This window comes from Schistocerca serialis, chromosome 7 (genome assembly GCF_023864345.2).
Source record: "Schistocerca serialis cubense isolate TAMUIC-IGC-003099 chromosome 7, iqSchSeri2.2, whole genome shotgun sequence".
Lineage (NCBI taxonomy): Eukaryota > Metazoa > Arthropoda > Insecta > Orthoptera > Acrididae > Schistocerca > Schistocerca serialis.
In genome coordinates this window covers 387346792-387362430 of record NC_064644.1, presented here as the reverse complement: position 1 = coordinate 387362430, position 15639 = coordinate 387346792, and positions in this window count along the sequence as shown.

Here is a 15639-nt window from a genome sequence, read left to right as displayed (position 1 = left end):
CTAAGTTGGAAGTGTATATCAGGTAGTAAAAGTTATTTATATTTCTAATAGTAATGGATGGCAAAATATAGAACATAGTTTATGTTTCATTATAAATTGTCATCTATTAGTAGCATATTCAAGGAAGGGAAAAAAGGAAATGGATAGCATGGTCAAAGCACTGGCAACTGTCTGTGAATGCACTCAAAAGTCCGTTTCTTTCCCTCACATAGCACAACACCAGGTTTCGCCATGTGATTCCGTTGTCTCTTTGATTCATAGTTTTAGTGTAATCAAACACTAAGTTAACCGTCGAATTGCCTGAGTTGCCACAGCTACATCAGGTACAAGTTCCAACTCCAATTGTCCATTAGTAGTGATGGTGTGCATCTTGGTATGCAAGCACCTATTGACGTACTTCATGACTGTGGTGTGCATCTTGGTATGCCGACACCTCATAGAAAACATCGTAGATTGAAGTAAGGTGGGTCACTATTCACTTTGTTTGTGCTCCGTAACCATGGGGATGCACAGGAATTAAGTACGGGTGTAAGCATTTTGTCAAAAGGTTCACGGATATGGCTGATACCGTTATTACCAAATTTTACATCATCTCTTTCCTCTGTGCTCATAAAAATTATCTTTACCGTATTCCTATTTTACGTTTAAAAGGACAAAATATGTCACCTTGTGTGACTGTAGAAAAAGTTTATAGTTTTAAACAATTACATAAAAAACACATTTTCCATCTGTAGTGAATTCAGCCTACAATACATATTACATTACGTGACAGTCAATAACAAACAAATATTTCTGTAAGTGGAATTTAGTAGTACATTTAGGCATCAGCATTTTAAATAAAATAGACAAGTACCTTTATACAAACTATATCACTTTCTGTGACTCTAAATAAATCATTATCTGGTGTTCATGTAAATAATTACATAATGACACTGTTATATTACTTCACGGGTTGTGAATTCACAGTTTTTGAAATATGAAAGCACATTTTGACAAACTATGTCACTTTCTGTGACTTCAGTATGTTCGGTAATGTGTTCGTCAGTTACGAGTCATATTGTCAGTCAACTATATATTATGTTTGAGTTGTGTAGCACACTTTGTCATTGTTATTTAAGAGAAAACATTTGTATTTTACGTAGAGTGCGAATCGGTATGCTGACATTTGGTGCGATCTGCTTTTCCTATGTATGTATCTGATGTAAAAGATATCATGTTCAATGCTGAAAAAATTTTTCGAATAGCAAAGTACATATAGTAAGCAATTTAATGTGATTTCTCCATCCGTAGTGCTGCGCTGTGTCACCTGTTATCAAAATAAACCATTACTAAATTATATTCCTTACATACTAACATCTTCATTCTCCTCTCTCCTTTGTACCTCGTGTCATCTCTCTGCATAGCCAATAATAAAATATTCATTGTTAATAACATCTCTCTGCATCTGGGAAAAAGCGTCAGCTCTCGGCATGACCTGTAAAGCATTTATCCACATTTCTCCATATTCAATACTTATCTTATAATTAAAACTACGTTTATTTTGGTGAACTATGACAACAATGCTGCATGCACGGGTTAAAGAATACATCTAATTGCTACTACTGTATGAAAATTATTTGTACATGTTGTACATTTACATTTAAAGTAGTCCTGTTAATTGCTTCACTTACCTTACATAATGTGAAATAAATATCCTGCGAGAACGCTTCTAAGACTGCTATTAATGTTCAGTGTACTTATCTGCGGTCGAATCGAGGCGACCTGTTGTGCACGTAAATAACCCATTAGTAGCTCACTGTATTCGGGCTTGCTGGAATGTGTCAAAAAGCTCATTGTTATACTCTGTCTATATGTATCCCTGTAAGAAGGTTTTTTTTATTTTAATAATTTCTTTATGTTTGACATATGATGGTTTCCTTCGGATTTTTTTGTTCTGAGTGTCTCAATGTGTACTACATTAGCGAGCGGAAAATTTCGAATTCTGTACGGTCCTGCGTATAGAAGTTCAAATTTTTTGCATCGGTTCTTCCCTTTATGTGACAGATAATGGGTGCGGACTAGTACCTTATCGCCAATCTCGTACTTGCGTAATCTACTTACCTGCTTCTGCTGTCTCTTCCGACGATCTGCAGCTCGTTTAATGTTCGCTAATGCCATGTGTATTATCTCATAATGACGAAGTCTACGCTTCTTTGGAAAAGTAATCATTTCAGTAAGTTTATTCGGTGTGTCTTTATTCGTCAGTATTACAGTTGGTGAGAGTATCGTTGACTCATTAGGTATTGCATTTATTACTTCCTGAAACTGTGAAATGTATTCGTCCCATGTTGTATGCTTTCTGTGGCAATAAATTCTACAAAGTTTCCCGATCTCTTTCATTATTCTTTCTGCCGGGTTAGAAGAACTGTGATATCTTGATATGTAAATTGGTGTTATGTTCTTACTCTCTAACATTTGTTTCCATATGTCTGACCTAAACTGCGGTCCGTTATCTGAAATAACCTTCTGTACATGTCCTACTATTGATAGAAAATCTCTTACAAATGCTCTTGATACTGATCTAGCTGTTGCTTTCCTTAGTGGAGAAAATGTTAAAAATTTGGATGTCAGTTCTACGGCTACTAGAATATAACTATAACCTTTACTTGTTCTGGGGATTTGACCGAAAAGATCTACTGCTGCCATGTGTCTTAACTTAGCCGGTATGATGGGATACAGTGGTGGAATATGTGATGCTGTAGATGATTTAGCTTTCTGACATATCTTGCAGGATGCTATAACTTTGCGAATGTGTTTTTCCATATTGTTGAAGTGACAATTTTGTCGAAGAATTAGAAAGCATTTCCTAGCTCCGTAATGTGCATAGCTTAGGTGCGTATACCATATCAATTTGTTTCTGATCCCTTCTGGAATGCATAAAAGTCCATTGTTGCCGTCTGGGTACGAGCGAATAAACATAATATTTTGATGTATAGTGTAATTATGTTTGATTTTTGTTTTGCTCTTGTCTCGCCAAAGCGTTAAAACCTCTTTTAGTGTTTCATCTTTCTGCTGTTCTCTCTCTATGTCCTGTAATGCTGATGATATAAAGTTTTCGAAAGCTACTTGTTTGACATACATAATACTATGGTTGTTGTAGCAGAAGGTATTTTCTTTCTCTAGTCGTTTATGCTGAATAGATCTCGATAGTGCGTCGGCAACAATATTCTGCGTGCCTGGAATGTTTACCATAGTAAAGTCGAACTCTTGTAGATATAATTTCCAACGGCTTAATCTATCATGCGTAAGTTTTGCTGATACTAAAAACTGGATTACTCGGTGCTCAGTATATACTGTGTTGTGTCTTCCATATAGATAATGACGGAATCTCTTAAATGCCCATATTACACATAGCGTCTCTAATTCTGTTGCAGAGTAATTGCGCTCTGCTGGAGAAAGTATCCTGCCTGCAAACGCAATATGTTTAACGATTGTCTTACTGTCCTCCTCTACTTCCTGGAAAATATGTACTCCTAGTGCTGTAGTTGAACTATCTGTTGCAATGGAAAAGTTTTGTGTTGGGTCAGGATGCGATAACAAAGGTGCCCTTAGTAAAGCTTCTTTCAAATTCTCGAATTCAGCTTCAGCGTCTTCATTCCATGACCAAATTGTGTTTTTACTTGTGAGCTGGTACAGCAAGGGTGTGCCTAATGCTTTATAATGGACGAATTTTCTAAAATAATTAATAAGGCCTAAAAATCTCCGAAGTTCCTTCTTATTTGTTGGCACGTTGATATCTTTCAATGCTTGCAATTTGTCGGAGTCTGGTGCAATACCTGTTTGTGAAATGATATGACCTAGAAATTTTATTGAGAGTTTTCCAAATTCAGATTTACGGAAATTTATAGTTACACCGTTTTGCTCTAATGTATTTAGCAATTGCTGAAGGGTGTGGTTGTGCTGTTCCCAGTTTTCTGCTGCGAATAGAATGTCATCTACATATGTAGTAATTTTGTTTTTAAGATCCTGTGGGAGAATTATATTCATGCCTCGTATAATGGCTGCAGACGAAATAGTTAGTCCAAACGGAAGTTTACAAAATTGGTAACATTCACCAAAGCAAAGAAATGCCGTATACTTTCAGCAATTTGGATGCACTTGGATTTGCCAAAATCCTGATTTGAGATCGAGGGTGGTATATATAGAGGTGCCATGAAACTTTTGCAGTAACTCTTCTAACGTCTGTAGTCGGTCAGTTTCTGTAATGATTATTTTATTAACCTCACGTGAATCTAAAACTAAACGGAGTGATCCATCCTTCTTTTCAACGATGTGTAATGGATATGTATATTGGCTTGCTGCTGGTTCAATTATACCCTGATCAGTCATTGCTCGTAACTCTTTCTTAACTGCTTCTGTGTATATATGCGGGATTGGATGGTGTTTTGCTTTGCAAATCTCGTGTGGTTTCACCTGAAATTCGAACATAAATCCTGTCATCGTTCTTGGAACATTGTTAAAAACTGTTTCATGTTGCACAAGAATACTTTCTAATTCTGTGCGCTCTGTGTCGTCTTTTGCTATACTGTCTCCAACCTTGCGTGTAATTGTCTCTAATACATTATACTCCTGTTCCTCTGCCATGTCGTTATTATGTGTATTCGTGCATAGTGTGAGATAACACTCGTTATCTTTAGAATCTGCAATAATCTCGATCCTGTGCATATTTTGTTCTTCTGAGGATACTGTGTTTTGAAATCTCACTACCACTTCACAGTCTTTCTTCTGTAATGTTAGGTATGACGATTTAATGTCAATCTTTGCGTCGTACTGTACGAGAAAATTCATTCCTAATATTATATCAGTTGTTAAATGTGGAACTATCCAACAATTGCTGTGGAAAGTTTGCCCTGCAAAAACAAACGTTAATTGTGTCTGTCTTTTGCCTTCAATGATTTTTCCTGGAAATGCTCCCTTAACTTTAGTTTTGTGTAACGGGAATACTGGATAATCATTATCGCTATTGCATCTGTTAAATGTGTCTTCGTTAATTACGCACATTGGTGAGCCTGAATCAATTATTGCTAAAATATTTTGTGACTTTAAATTTATCTGGATTATTGGGTGGCATATAGTTTTTTGCATAATCGGTTTTTCTTGTAACAATGTGTCTCGCACGTCGTCGAATGTAATGGCATTCTCTACCGTTATCTTTGTCCTTATCCATAGTGTCGTCATTTAGAGATTCATCACAGGCTACCTCTAGTCATAAATGTTCTGACATTTCATTTTCTGTCGGGGAATGTTGTGTGTTTTCTATGAGCTGTACTGTTCTACCGTTTTGATTACGAGCGGTAGGTGGCGGATGAAATCCTGTGTCTGGTACATTCATACGATAACTTGGTTGTTGTGCACTTTTTGAATTTCTATGAAAATTCTCATTGTAGAATGTCCTTTGCGGTCGGTGTTCGCTTGTCTCCTTCTGTTGGCATAACTGTGGTTATGCGGCGAGGCACGCGTGTTTCTCTGAAAAGGCTGCCTTTGTTCGTTTTGTATATTTTGCGGCTGACCCATGTAGTTGCTTGCACCTGTCGCCCTTTCTTGGCGATGAGTCATGTGAAAGTTTGACCGGTTCGGCATTTCCTGTCATATATGTGTCGTGTTATTTGGAAGGCTTTGTTGTTGTCTTGGATTGTAATGTACATTGTTATTATACTGCTGTTCATTGAATCCCTGTGAGTATTCTCGACTAAAGTTTTCATTTTCGCTGCGAAAGCGTTTATTATGATTGTTATTGCCAAATCGTGTTTGCTCAAAATTATTGTTGTTTGTCTGGTTTGCATTATGTCGTGAAAAGTTCTTATTAACAAACGCATAATCTGCCTGGCGTCCCTATAGCAATTGCAGGATGTCTCTAAATGCGTACACGCTGTCCTTTTGCTGGCCTCTTAATAATGACACTTTCAATGCTCTGGGGAGTTTTGAAATACACAACTGTATTAATGCGGATTGACTGTATGGCTCATTGAGGTATTGGTTTTGTTCAACCATATACTCGAAAAATTGTGTGATTGTTGGGAAAGTAGAATTCTCGAAATTTGGTAGACTAATTAGCAGATCTTTAATGCTACTCTGTGTGGTATCTGACCAATATGCTGCTAGAAATGCTTCCTGGAATGCTTCTACTGAAAAACACTGTCTAGCAATTGGTCGCATTCTTCTCGCTGGTTCCCCTTCAAGAAAACTAATAATAAATTCTAGCCTATTTTGAACTGGCCATGATGGTGGGAGTGCCGCATTGAATTGTTGGATCCAATCCAGTGGATGTATTTGCATCCTGTCGTTTTTAAATGTTTTAAACTTTCTCACTGAAAGGAAATGCTTGTGGTCGAAACCGTCATGTCTTTGTGTGTAATTATTTTCGTAATGTTGTGAATATGAATTTGTGTGCCTTTCTGCCTGGTTAAGATCTCTTACTCTCTGAAGTCTACCGACATTATATGTATTGTGCATCTGAGGCATGCTGTAATGGTGTGTGTTCTGTTGGAATTGATTGCTTGCAGTTGTTTCTTGTGTGTCAGCTATCCTTTGCTGTAAAGAATTGATTTTCAGATGTAACAAATTTTTACGTGATTCTAGGTCTGCGATTGTTTGTTGTACATTTGTAATTTGCGTATCTTTACTATTAGAAATCTGTTGAACTGAGACTGGTGTAGTGTCATCTGATTTACTGTCATTGGTAGTATCTAACAGGTCTGTTCTTGTAGTGAGATCGTTGATCTTTTCTGTCGATTCGTTTCGTAATTTACGATTACTTTTGGTTACTTTCTTAAAATCTGCTTTCAAATTTTCTGAGTTTTGATTGATTTCTATGTGTTCCATTCTGTCAGTTAGTGTCAGAACTTCTTCTGTTAATTTATCCCTAATATTCTGGATTTCAGTGTCTGTAGAAATTTTCGCCTCAGTTGTGTGTGATTGGATTTCCGTGAGCCTCTCTTGTATTTGAATATTTGTATCCTTAACCGTTTAGATTTCTTCCGAAATCGAGTGTATGTAATTGTCCATGTAAGTTTTTCCCTGAGGAAACACTTTCTTTTAGTCGTCCTGTCGCTGTTTATTAATTGTTTGTAATAGTTCTTTTCGTTCTTTATCCTGCGATCGCACCAGTTTGCGGTGACGTATCAAACAGTTTTCTGTGTGATTGTTAAAACCTTCATCAATGTGAGCGTTTTGTTTACAAAAGTTCTCTGTCATTATTTCTCGTATGCTAATCGCGAATGCTTCTTGTTTATCTGTTATTTCTTGAATCGTGGCGCGTAATTCTTGGTTTGATTTTTCAGCGACTATCTTGATTTCGTTTTTTAGTTCTGCTGATTCTTGTGCCCTTCTGTAAAAGTTTTGATTCATGTCTTGTCTCATTTGTAGCAAAAATGCCACTATTGGATCCATTTCGGATTGACTTCTGTGTGTATTTGTATTCGTTGTTGAAGGTTGTACATCTGTGTTCATTTGAACATCCTCAGACCATTGTAATCGTGTCACCTCTTCCGTGGTTTCGGAATTTTTGTCAATAAAACTGTGATATCTGCTACGCAGATTGTGTATCTGTGTACCGTTTGAATCTGTTTCGGCACGTAATGGAGTCACACTGTTTGACAGCATTATAGTGCTTTCGTTACTGAAACTAAAATGTCTGCTACGCGCAATTTGTGGCTGTGGAGTGTCTGTTGTATTTGAAAACAAATTATTTTGCACTAATGTCTCATTATCAGTTGGCATTTCTGAAGTTGATTGTTCGCCAAAAGATTCCATATTATTACTGCTCTCGAATGTCTCTTCACCTAATGTTTCACCACCGCGTTTTTCATACGTATTATTTCTGTCTATTCCTGAAAAGAATTTCTCGTCACTATTTTCTACACTTTTATCGCTTTGAAAACGAGTAATTATTCTGCTGGACATTGTCTATAATTAACACACGCAACAAAATATATCACTCTTCAAAGCGGATTTAACACTGAACAAACACTTTTCAACGCAGAATCAATAGAGCAAATAGAATTGCCGATGGTCTGTGAATTAAAGGTAAACAGTTTAGTATAAGCTTATTCATAGAATTGTCAGAGTCAGTATATTCATTTTCACAGTAGATTCACTAAAGAGTCTTACCGATTGGATGTCGCCATGTGAAACCTTCCCGTCTCCTCTATACCTCTTGTGTTATTGATAATCATCCCTTTTACAACAAACTATGCAACCTTTTCTTAGGATTTCTATCTCTTGCTTAATAATAACAAATGAAGTCTTCCATTTGAAAATTGTTCTCTTTCTCTATCTTCGCATTAAAATTTAATTGCTGTTTATTAAAAGTGATTTTTTGATTATTTCGACGAAACATAGGATGTGTCGACGTCGTGGCCCTCAGTCGTTATCTGCAATAACCCAAAACTGTTCCGTACCTTTTTTACTGTTACTGGATCGCCATCTGACTGCTACATCGAACTGCGACATGAATATACTTACTCTGTTTTACTATAATCTATTAGATGCTGGTGGGCTTTCATAATAAGTGGCTGGATTTATTACCAAAGCTGACGTTATTCTTTAATAGCAAAGCTGACTTTATTCTATAATTAATTTGACTGAAATTACGTAATTCATAGTTAAACTTTTTCTTGACAACAGTAAAATTTTGCAAAGTTTTACGTTGATGGTTTTTGGGATGGATTGTAATTAGAAATGCAAATTGCTGGCAAAAGTTAATTATATTCTGAATGAAATGATTTTACAAACGTTCAAATGAGACTCACTTTTTACAATAATCTTACAACTAGCAATGCGCAAACATACCTTCAGTAGTCTTGAGTTTCTCCAAAAAATTAATTCATTAATATTAGTTCCTCTTATTATAATAGTTAGCTGATGTCTCTGTACATCCGTTTATAATCTCTTGTGAATCATAGCTAGTGGCTGGCAGGCACACCGCTCCTCTCAACCTCTCGCTTCAGACCTGCTACCGACTCGCTTCACTTCTCGCTTACTACTGACTTCCTACGAAGGCTAAAGTGCAGTCTCTCCTACCAACAATGCTTTCTGGTGCAGACAATCCCTGCTACCATTACAAAATGTATCAATGCGCGGTCTTTCCCGCTCTCTTCTTAAAATGTATCTATACGCGGTGTCTCCCGCCCTTTTTTTAAAATTATATCAATTTGCGGTCTGTCTTGTCAACAATACTTTGGTGCAGACATTCCCTGCTACCACAATTATTTCCAACATGACAAATATTAACTATTCCTACTTAGTCCTATTAATAAAATATAAACATCTTTCATAAATTGTGATTTGACAAAAAACAATAGAAATATACACGTCTTACAATGTTGAGTTCCATCCGCAAGGAAGTCTTGGATCGATACTCGGTAAGCTCGTACTTTTTCAGTAAGCTCGTTCTTCTTTCAGTACCGGTAGTGTGGGATGATGCCAGATGCCTTCCTGAAGTCAACGGACACGGCATCAACCTCAACGCCGTTGTCTACAACGTCGTGGACCTCATGGAGGGTCACAACGAGCTGAGTTTCACAAAGTCTCTGTTTGCGGAATCCATGAAGGAAATTTTCGTTCTCCGAAAACGTCATAATTCTTCTGCATAAAATGTGTTCATAATTAATCGCAAAACTACGCATTGTTTCACGTGAATAAGTAAGTCTTCAAGTGGTATAACTTAGAATACCACAAAGCGTTTATATCAAGTAGTTTCAGAATCATACTTAGTTCAGATGCTGATGGAAGTTTTGAACACCTGGTATTAACCATATGCTCCTTTAAAAACTGTTGAAGCTTATCAGAAATAAAGAAAATAGTATTTCTTCGTACGTTTAATATCAATAGAATATCAGCTTTTTGGGAGGCGTTACTATTGAAAAAAAGATTTACTTTATGGCAACAACTATTTGACATTCTTTTCGTCTGGAGCCACTTGGAACCAAAATTCATGTGCTAGTGTCTGTTACGTAAATCAGCTGTTTACCAGTTTCCTGTTTACGATCGGAGTCTGCGTGTGACAGACGTGTGTTCTTCGTGCTTCTGACCCAGTCGACCTAACATCCCGCCTTGGGATTTACAGCTTTTGGTCAACGGGTCGACCAGCATGAAAACAGTCGGAGATATGATACAGACGCTGAAAATAGAAGTGTATGGAAATATAATTTCCTGGAAATCACTATTTATCCCAATAACAGTTTGACATTAGTAAGATTACTACGTACCAGCAGAATGTCTTATATCAGAACAAAACACCGCCCGCCTACATAAAATTCGAAGGCCACGGCGGGAAATACGACACAAAATGACGAAACAGATGTGAAATGTAGTACTAGGGCTGTAAAATAACTATTAAGGACAACATCGCATTACAGAGCCCCAAATTAAATTCCTTCTGTGAGCGATCAGCGCTCCATAATTTTGCAGTTGATGCAACAGAAAACACAAGAAGGAGCACATTAACAGCTTCGGGATTTGCAGTCTGCGAATAGTTTTCGAAACATTTAGTGGCTCGTAGGTAGTTGAGCAAAATGTTTACCAGGTATGTACGAAAACATGGAAACAAAGCACGATGAGGGAGGTCTGGAAGAGGTCTTAATTCAGAAGTCCTGATACAGTTTTCATGGAGTCACTGTTGTCAATATTCGAGTGTCGTTAGCAAGTACTTTATCGATACCTGACCGATAACTTCTGAGCAATATCTCTTCGACTCTCTAACATAATTTTTCATGTATTTAAAGTTGGTACTGTTGTAGCGTGGGCTGAACTTTCGATTACAATACGAGATTGTTTGAAAATTTCTGTTTCTTTACGTATCAAATATTCTACTCGAACGGTTGACATCATATGACTCGAGTTTTCTTTTTGGTTTCCTGGTTAAAGTTAACGTCTAAGGTTGATCAAATTTACTGACAATAAGAACTACCTTTTCAATAAAATTTTTCTGGGTTTGTGACCGCATTGTCGATGTATATAAAACTATCCACGTTTCGGTCCCGGTTCTTTAAACAAAAACACGCTGAAGAAGGTATCTTGCAACAGGGACCGAAAAGTCGGTAGTTTCACAAACCCAGGAAAGATTTTATTGAATGTGACAATGGCTGCGGAAGCCTACGTTTAGAACTACCTCTTATTTGCAACTTCTCACGGAATTATCAACCACGAGGAGCTGCTGTTGCCCGGATTGTAAAAACTTTACCATGTGCTTCTTTCAGCAAACCTATGTAATTAGGGTTTATGCCTAACGCTGACAAACTGTTTATTCACAGCTTTGGAGGGATTCAGCTACCATGAGCTAATTGCACCAAATCTATGTGAGCAGACAGACAAACTTTTAGAAATAGCCTTTCGAAATAATTGAGCTGTCTTAATCTAAGTAGGGGATCAATATACTTGAACTCGAACACCTTGTGTCCCACACAAGATGTTTTACACTTTACCAAGCACTTAAATTGGTCTTCGGTCTAATTCAACAGTATACAGTGTGCCCCAGGAAGAACGGTCAGTATTGAGGAATACAACAGGAACGCTCATTTGAAGCATTTCATACCTCTATATTACCGTTTCCGAAAGGTGTCGGATATAGAACACAACCGCACGGGGTAGCAGCGCGGTGTGAGGCGCCTTGCCACGGTTCGCGTGGCTTCCCCCGTCGGAGGTTCGAATCCTTCCCCGGGCACGGGTGAGTGTGTTGTCCTTGACCTATGTTTGTTTAAGTTAGATTAAGTAGTGTGTAAGCCTAGGGACCGATGACCTCAGCAATTTGGTCTCATAGCAACTTACCACCACCAGAAATTTTTATAGAATACAGTAGACAAAGTCTCTAGTTAGTGTGATGAATGGCAGCAGGCTCTAAATGTAGAGAAATACAAATTACTGCAGATGGGTAAGGAAAGCAAGTCCATAATGTTCGAGTACAGATTAGTAGTATGCTGCCTGACACAATCACATCGATTAAATAGCTAGGCATGACGTTTCAAAGCAATATGAAATGAAAAGGGCATGTAAGGTTTGTAGTAAAGAACGCGAATGGTCGACTTTGGCCTATTGGGAGAGTTTTTGGGGAAGTATGGCTTATATGTAAAGGAGACCGCGTATAGGACACTAGTGCGATCCGTTGTGGAGTACTGTTCGAGTGTTTGGGTTTCGTACCATCTCGGATTAAAGGAAGACATCGAAGCAATTCAGAGGTGGGCTGTTAGATTTGTTACCGGTAAGTTCGAACAACAAACAAGTATTACGGAGGTGCTTTGGGAACTCAAATGCGAATAACTGCAGGGAAGGAGCACTATTGAGAAAATTGAGAAAACTGACATATGACGCTGAGTGCAGAACGATTCTACTGCCACCAACGCACGTTTCGCGTAAGGACCATGAAGATAAGATTAGAGAGATTAGGGCTTCTACAGAGGCATATAGACGTCGTTTTTCCCTTACCCTATGTGGGAGTGCAACAGCAAAGGAAATGACTAGTAGTGGAACATGATACCCTGTGCCAAGCACCATACGGCGGTTTGCGGACTGTGTATGTAGATGTAGTATATATTAAAACATAGACCGAAAAGCATTTCATATAAATTGCTTAGATAAAATATATTTCCAGTGTTCTCTGGGTCAAATGCATTCCATTCAGCTTTTATTCCGATAATGTGTTCAATGTTTTTTGCAGAGTTACTCATCAGGTCACCTCACTTCAGTCAACATATTGTAAAGTTGATGTACATACGAGTAGAATCGTCATTCTGTGAGGTACAGTGTGCTTTTGTTATGAATCACGGTACCAAACATTTAAATTAGTCTTCGGTCTAACTGAACAAAATACGAGGTCGACCACGAGGAATGCTCAATATTCAGGTATACGACAGGAACGTTTATTCGAAGCACAAAATTTCACATGGACATATTCCCTTTTCCGAAAGGTGTCGGATGTGACGTGTGGTGTAGTTGTGTGTGTGCTGTGTTGTACACGTTCAGCAAGATTACAACAAAATTAGTTACTTATTATTAATATAACATGAGGTTTTATTTATTCATTGCTTTTCCCGGCTAATGAACGTTATTTTGTTAAAGAAGTCTCCACCTGGGAACGTGTAGCAATATTGTCTGTCAAGCAGTGTAAATGTCACTAAGTTCATTCGCAAAAGTAATCATTTATAACCAACAAACAAGCTAAACGTATGATACGTAATCTGAAATAAATAAGATTAATGATTTTTAGTAATTTCGGTGCTTTTATTTAAAAGACTCGTTGCTTGTTGCAGATCGTTTGTCAAAATTGACGCTACTGTTATCTCGAGGTGGCAATATTTCTCTTTAAGCAAAATGAACAGTTTCGTCACACAGTACCACACGTACACAACACTAATGTATTTTCCTGTGAAAATATTTAATAAAAGTTGTTACGAAATTACCAGGCTTCATATGCAGATAAGAATTTATAGCACGTAAGATGCTGTTTGCATTCATAGAAGTTCGATGTGTTCACAGTCTAACTGGAATTTATTACCTCAGAGTGGGTCCTCCGGAATTATAACCAACAACATTTAAGTCTGTATAGAAAATCAATTTAATACCCTCTCCGCAATATTTCACTAAGACGGCGGGTAACACAATTACTTATCCATTCTGCTTCAGGCCGTGTTTTACTCGTATTAAATAATACGTATTAAATCTTTTCTCACCTTCGCTATATGCATTAACATTTCAAACTATTTCTCAGTGTTACAAGACACACTAATATTCACCATTTACCAATAAACTGCGCTGTAAATCAATAGTGCTAATGGCTGCGCTCTTTGGTAGCTGAGCAGAAAGCTTAACTCCAAACGAAGAAGGTTCATTTCAATAACACACAAACTCTAATCTCAAATATGGTTAACAACATAACAATAGTTTAATATAGTTTTTTACAGACCTCTGTGTTACGATACATCAGTCACATCATATGAGTACAATAGTTCCAACAACAAGAAGCAGGGTTTTTCTGCAAAATCGTAGGTAACAAAACAATAAAATTTTCATTATCTTTTTACATGGGTATTGACTGAGATACAATTTTTTGCAAAATATTAAAGTATGTCGTTGACAATAATTATTTATTATTTTATTAATGATGAAGTCCTTTTTATTAGTATTACGGGGATAGGATCAAAGTTCAGTCACATTCCACCTACAATGTTGTCGTGAATGTTATTTTGAATAACATAGAGGAGATAGAACATAGCTCATGTACATTTGTTTTTGGACTGGGCGCGCACGTATGTGTCTTACCCACCCAACCTCTTTAACAGTTTGTTCTAGTTCAGTGAGCCTCGTTGCTTTCAACCTCTTTGGACGGGACGTCTTTCTGACATTGAATTACGCCCCCGAACACGCAGTTGTCCATGGTAAGTTGTGAGTGAAGTAGTGCAAGGGCTTGAGAGTGAATCAGAGAGAGCCGACCGCTGTGACCGAGGAGTTCTAGGCGCTTCAGTCCTACTACGGTCGCAGGTTCGAATCCTGCCTCCGGCATGGGTGTGTTGATGTCCTTAGATTAATTAGGTTTAAGTAGTTCTAAGTTCTAGGGGACTGATGACCTCAGATGTTAAGTCCCAAAGTGCTTAGAGCCATTTTTTGTATCAGAGAGAAGGTTCGGTTAGCTGTGTTTGTACACGCTCTAGCAAAAACGCCACACATCTACATTCATGAAGTATGCGCAGGCATGGTGTATGCTGCTTCTGCGATGGTAGTGATTCTTCTGTTGTCAAAGAATATCGTCGGCCCTTTCCCATAAGTCGAATTCCTTATCGTAGAGTGTTCACCAGACTTTTCGGCACATTGCGTGAAACAGGTATTCTTCCAAGTTCCCATTTTTCTTCTGATCGTGTAGTTCAACAACCTTTGCAGGAACAGCAATACATTGTTGTGAAATGGTGTAGCATAGTCCTACTATCAATACACGGCCACTTTCTGCACTCGTCAGAGTCCCACGAACACGTGTAAGGCGAACGTTACAAGCGGGAAACCTTTACCCACCTACCACACAGCGCGTCCACAATCATTGAGAATTTTGTCACTGGTTAAGTGAAATTTACTTCCGTTAATACTAGTCACCGATGAAGCCACACACATGGTCGCATTGGATTTCCACACGCTACAGTGGAAATCAATTTCCAAGTCCGATTTTCGATCTATGTTTGGCGCGGCATGATTGGCAACATATTACTAAATCCAGTCATGTTAATTATGTGAATGAAATAACAGAATTACTTGCACTTTTGGAATGCCTTGAGGAGGTTCCTTTGGCCACTCGAACTACATTCTACCAGACGTGTGAGTGAACATATCAACCACAGGTACCCTAATCGCTGGGTTGGTCGTGGTAGCACAGTTAGCTGGATACCACGATCGCCAAACTTTACACCATTAGATCTTTGTTTATAGGGTTGGATAAAGTCTAGGTTTCCAAACGAACAGTTTTATCGTATCATGGACGCTGATACCCTAAGCAGAAAACTTGCATTGGCACTCAGACAAGCAACACAACGTGTTCTACGAAGACTGCACAAATGCGCCGAAGTTGATGGTGGCATATTCAAAAATTTTTTGTGAATGGTAAAACAGCTGTAATGTGAGGTG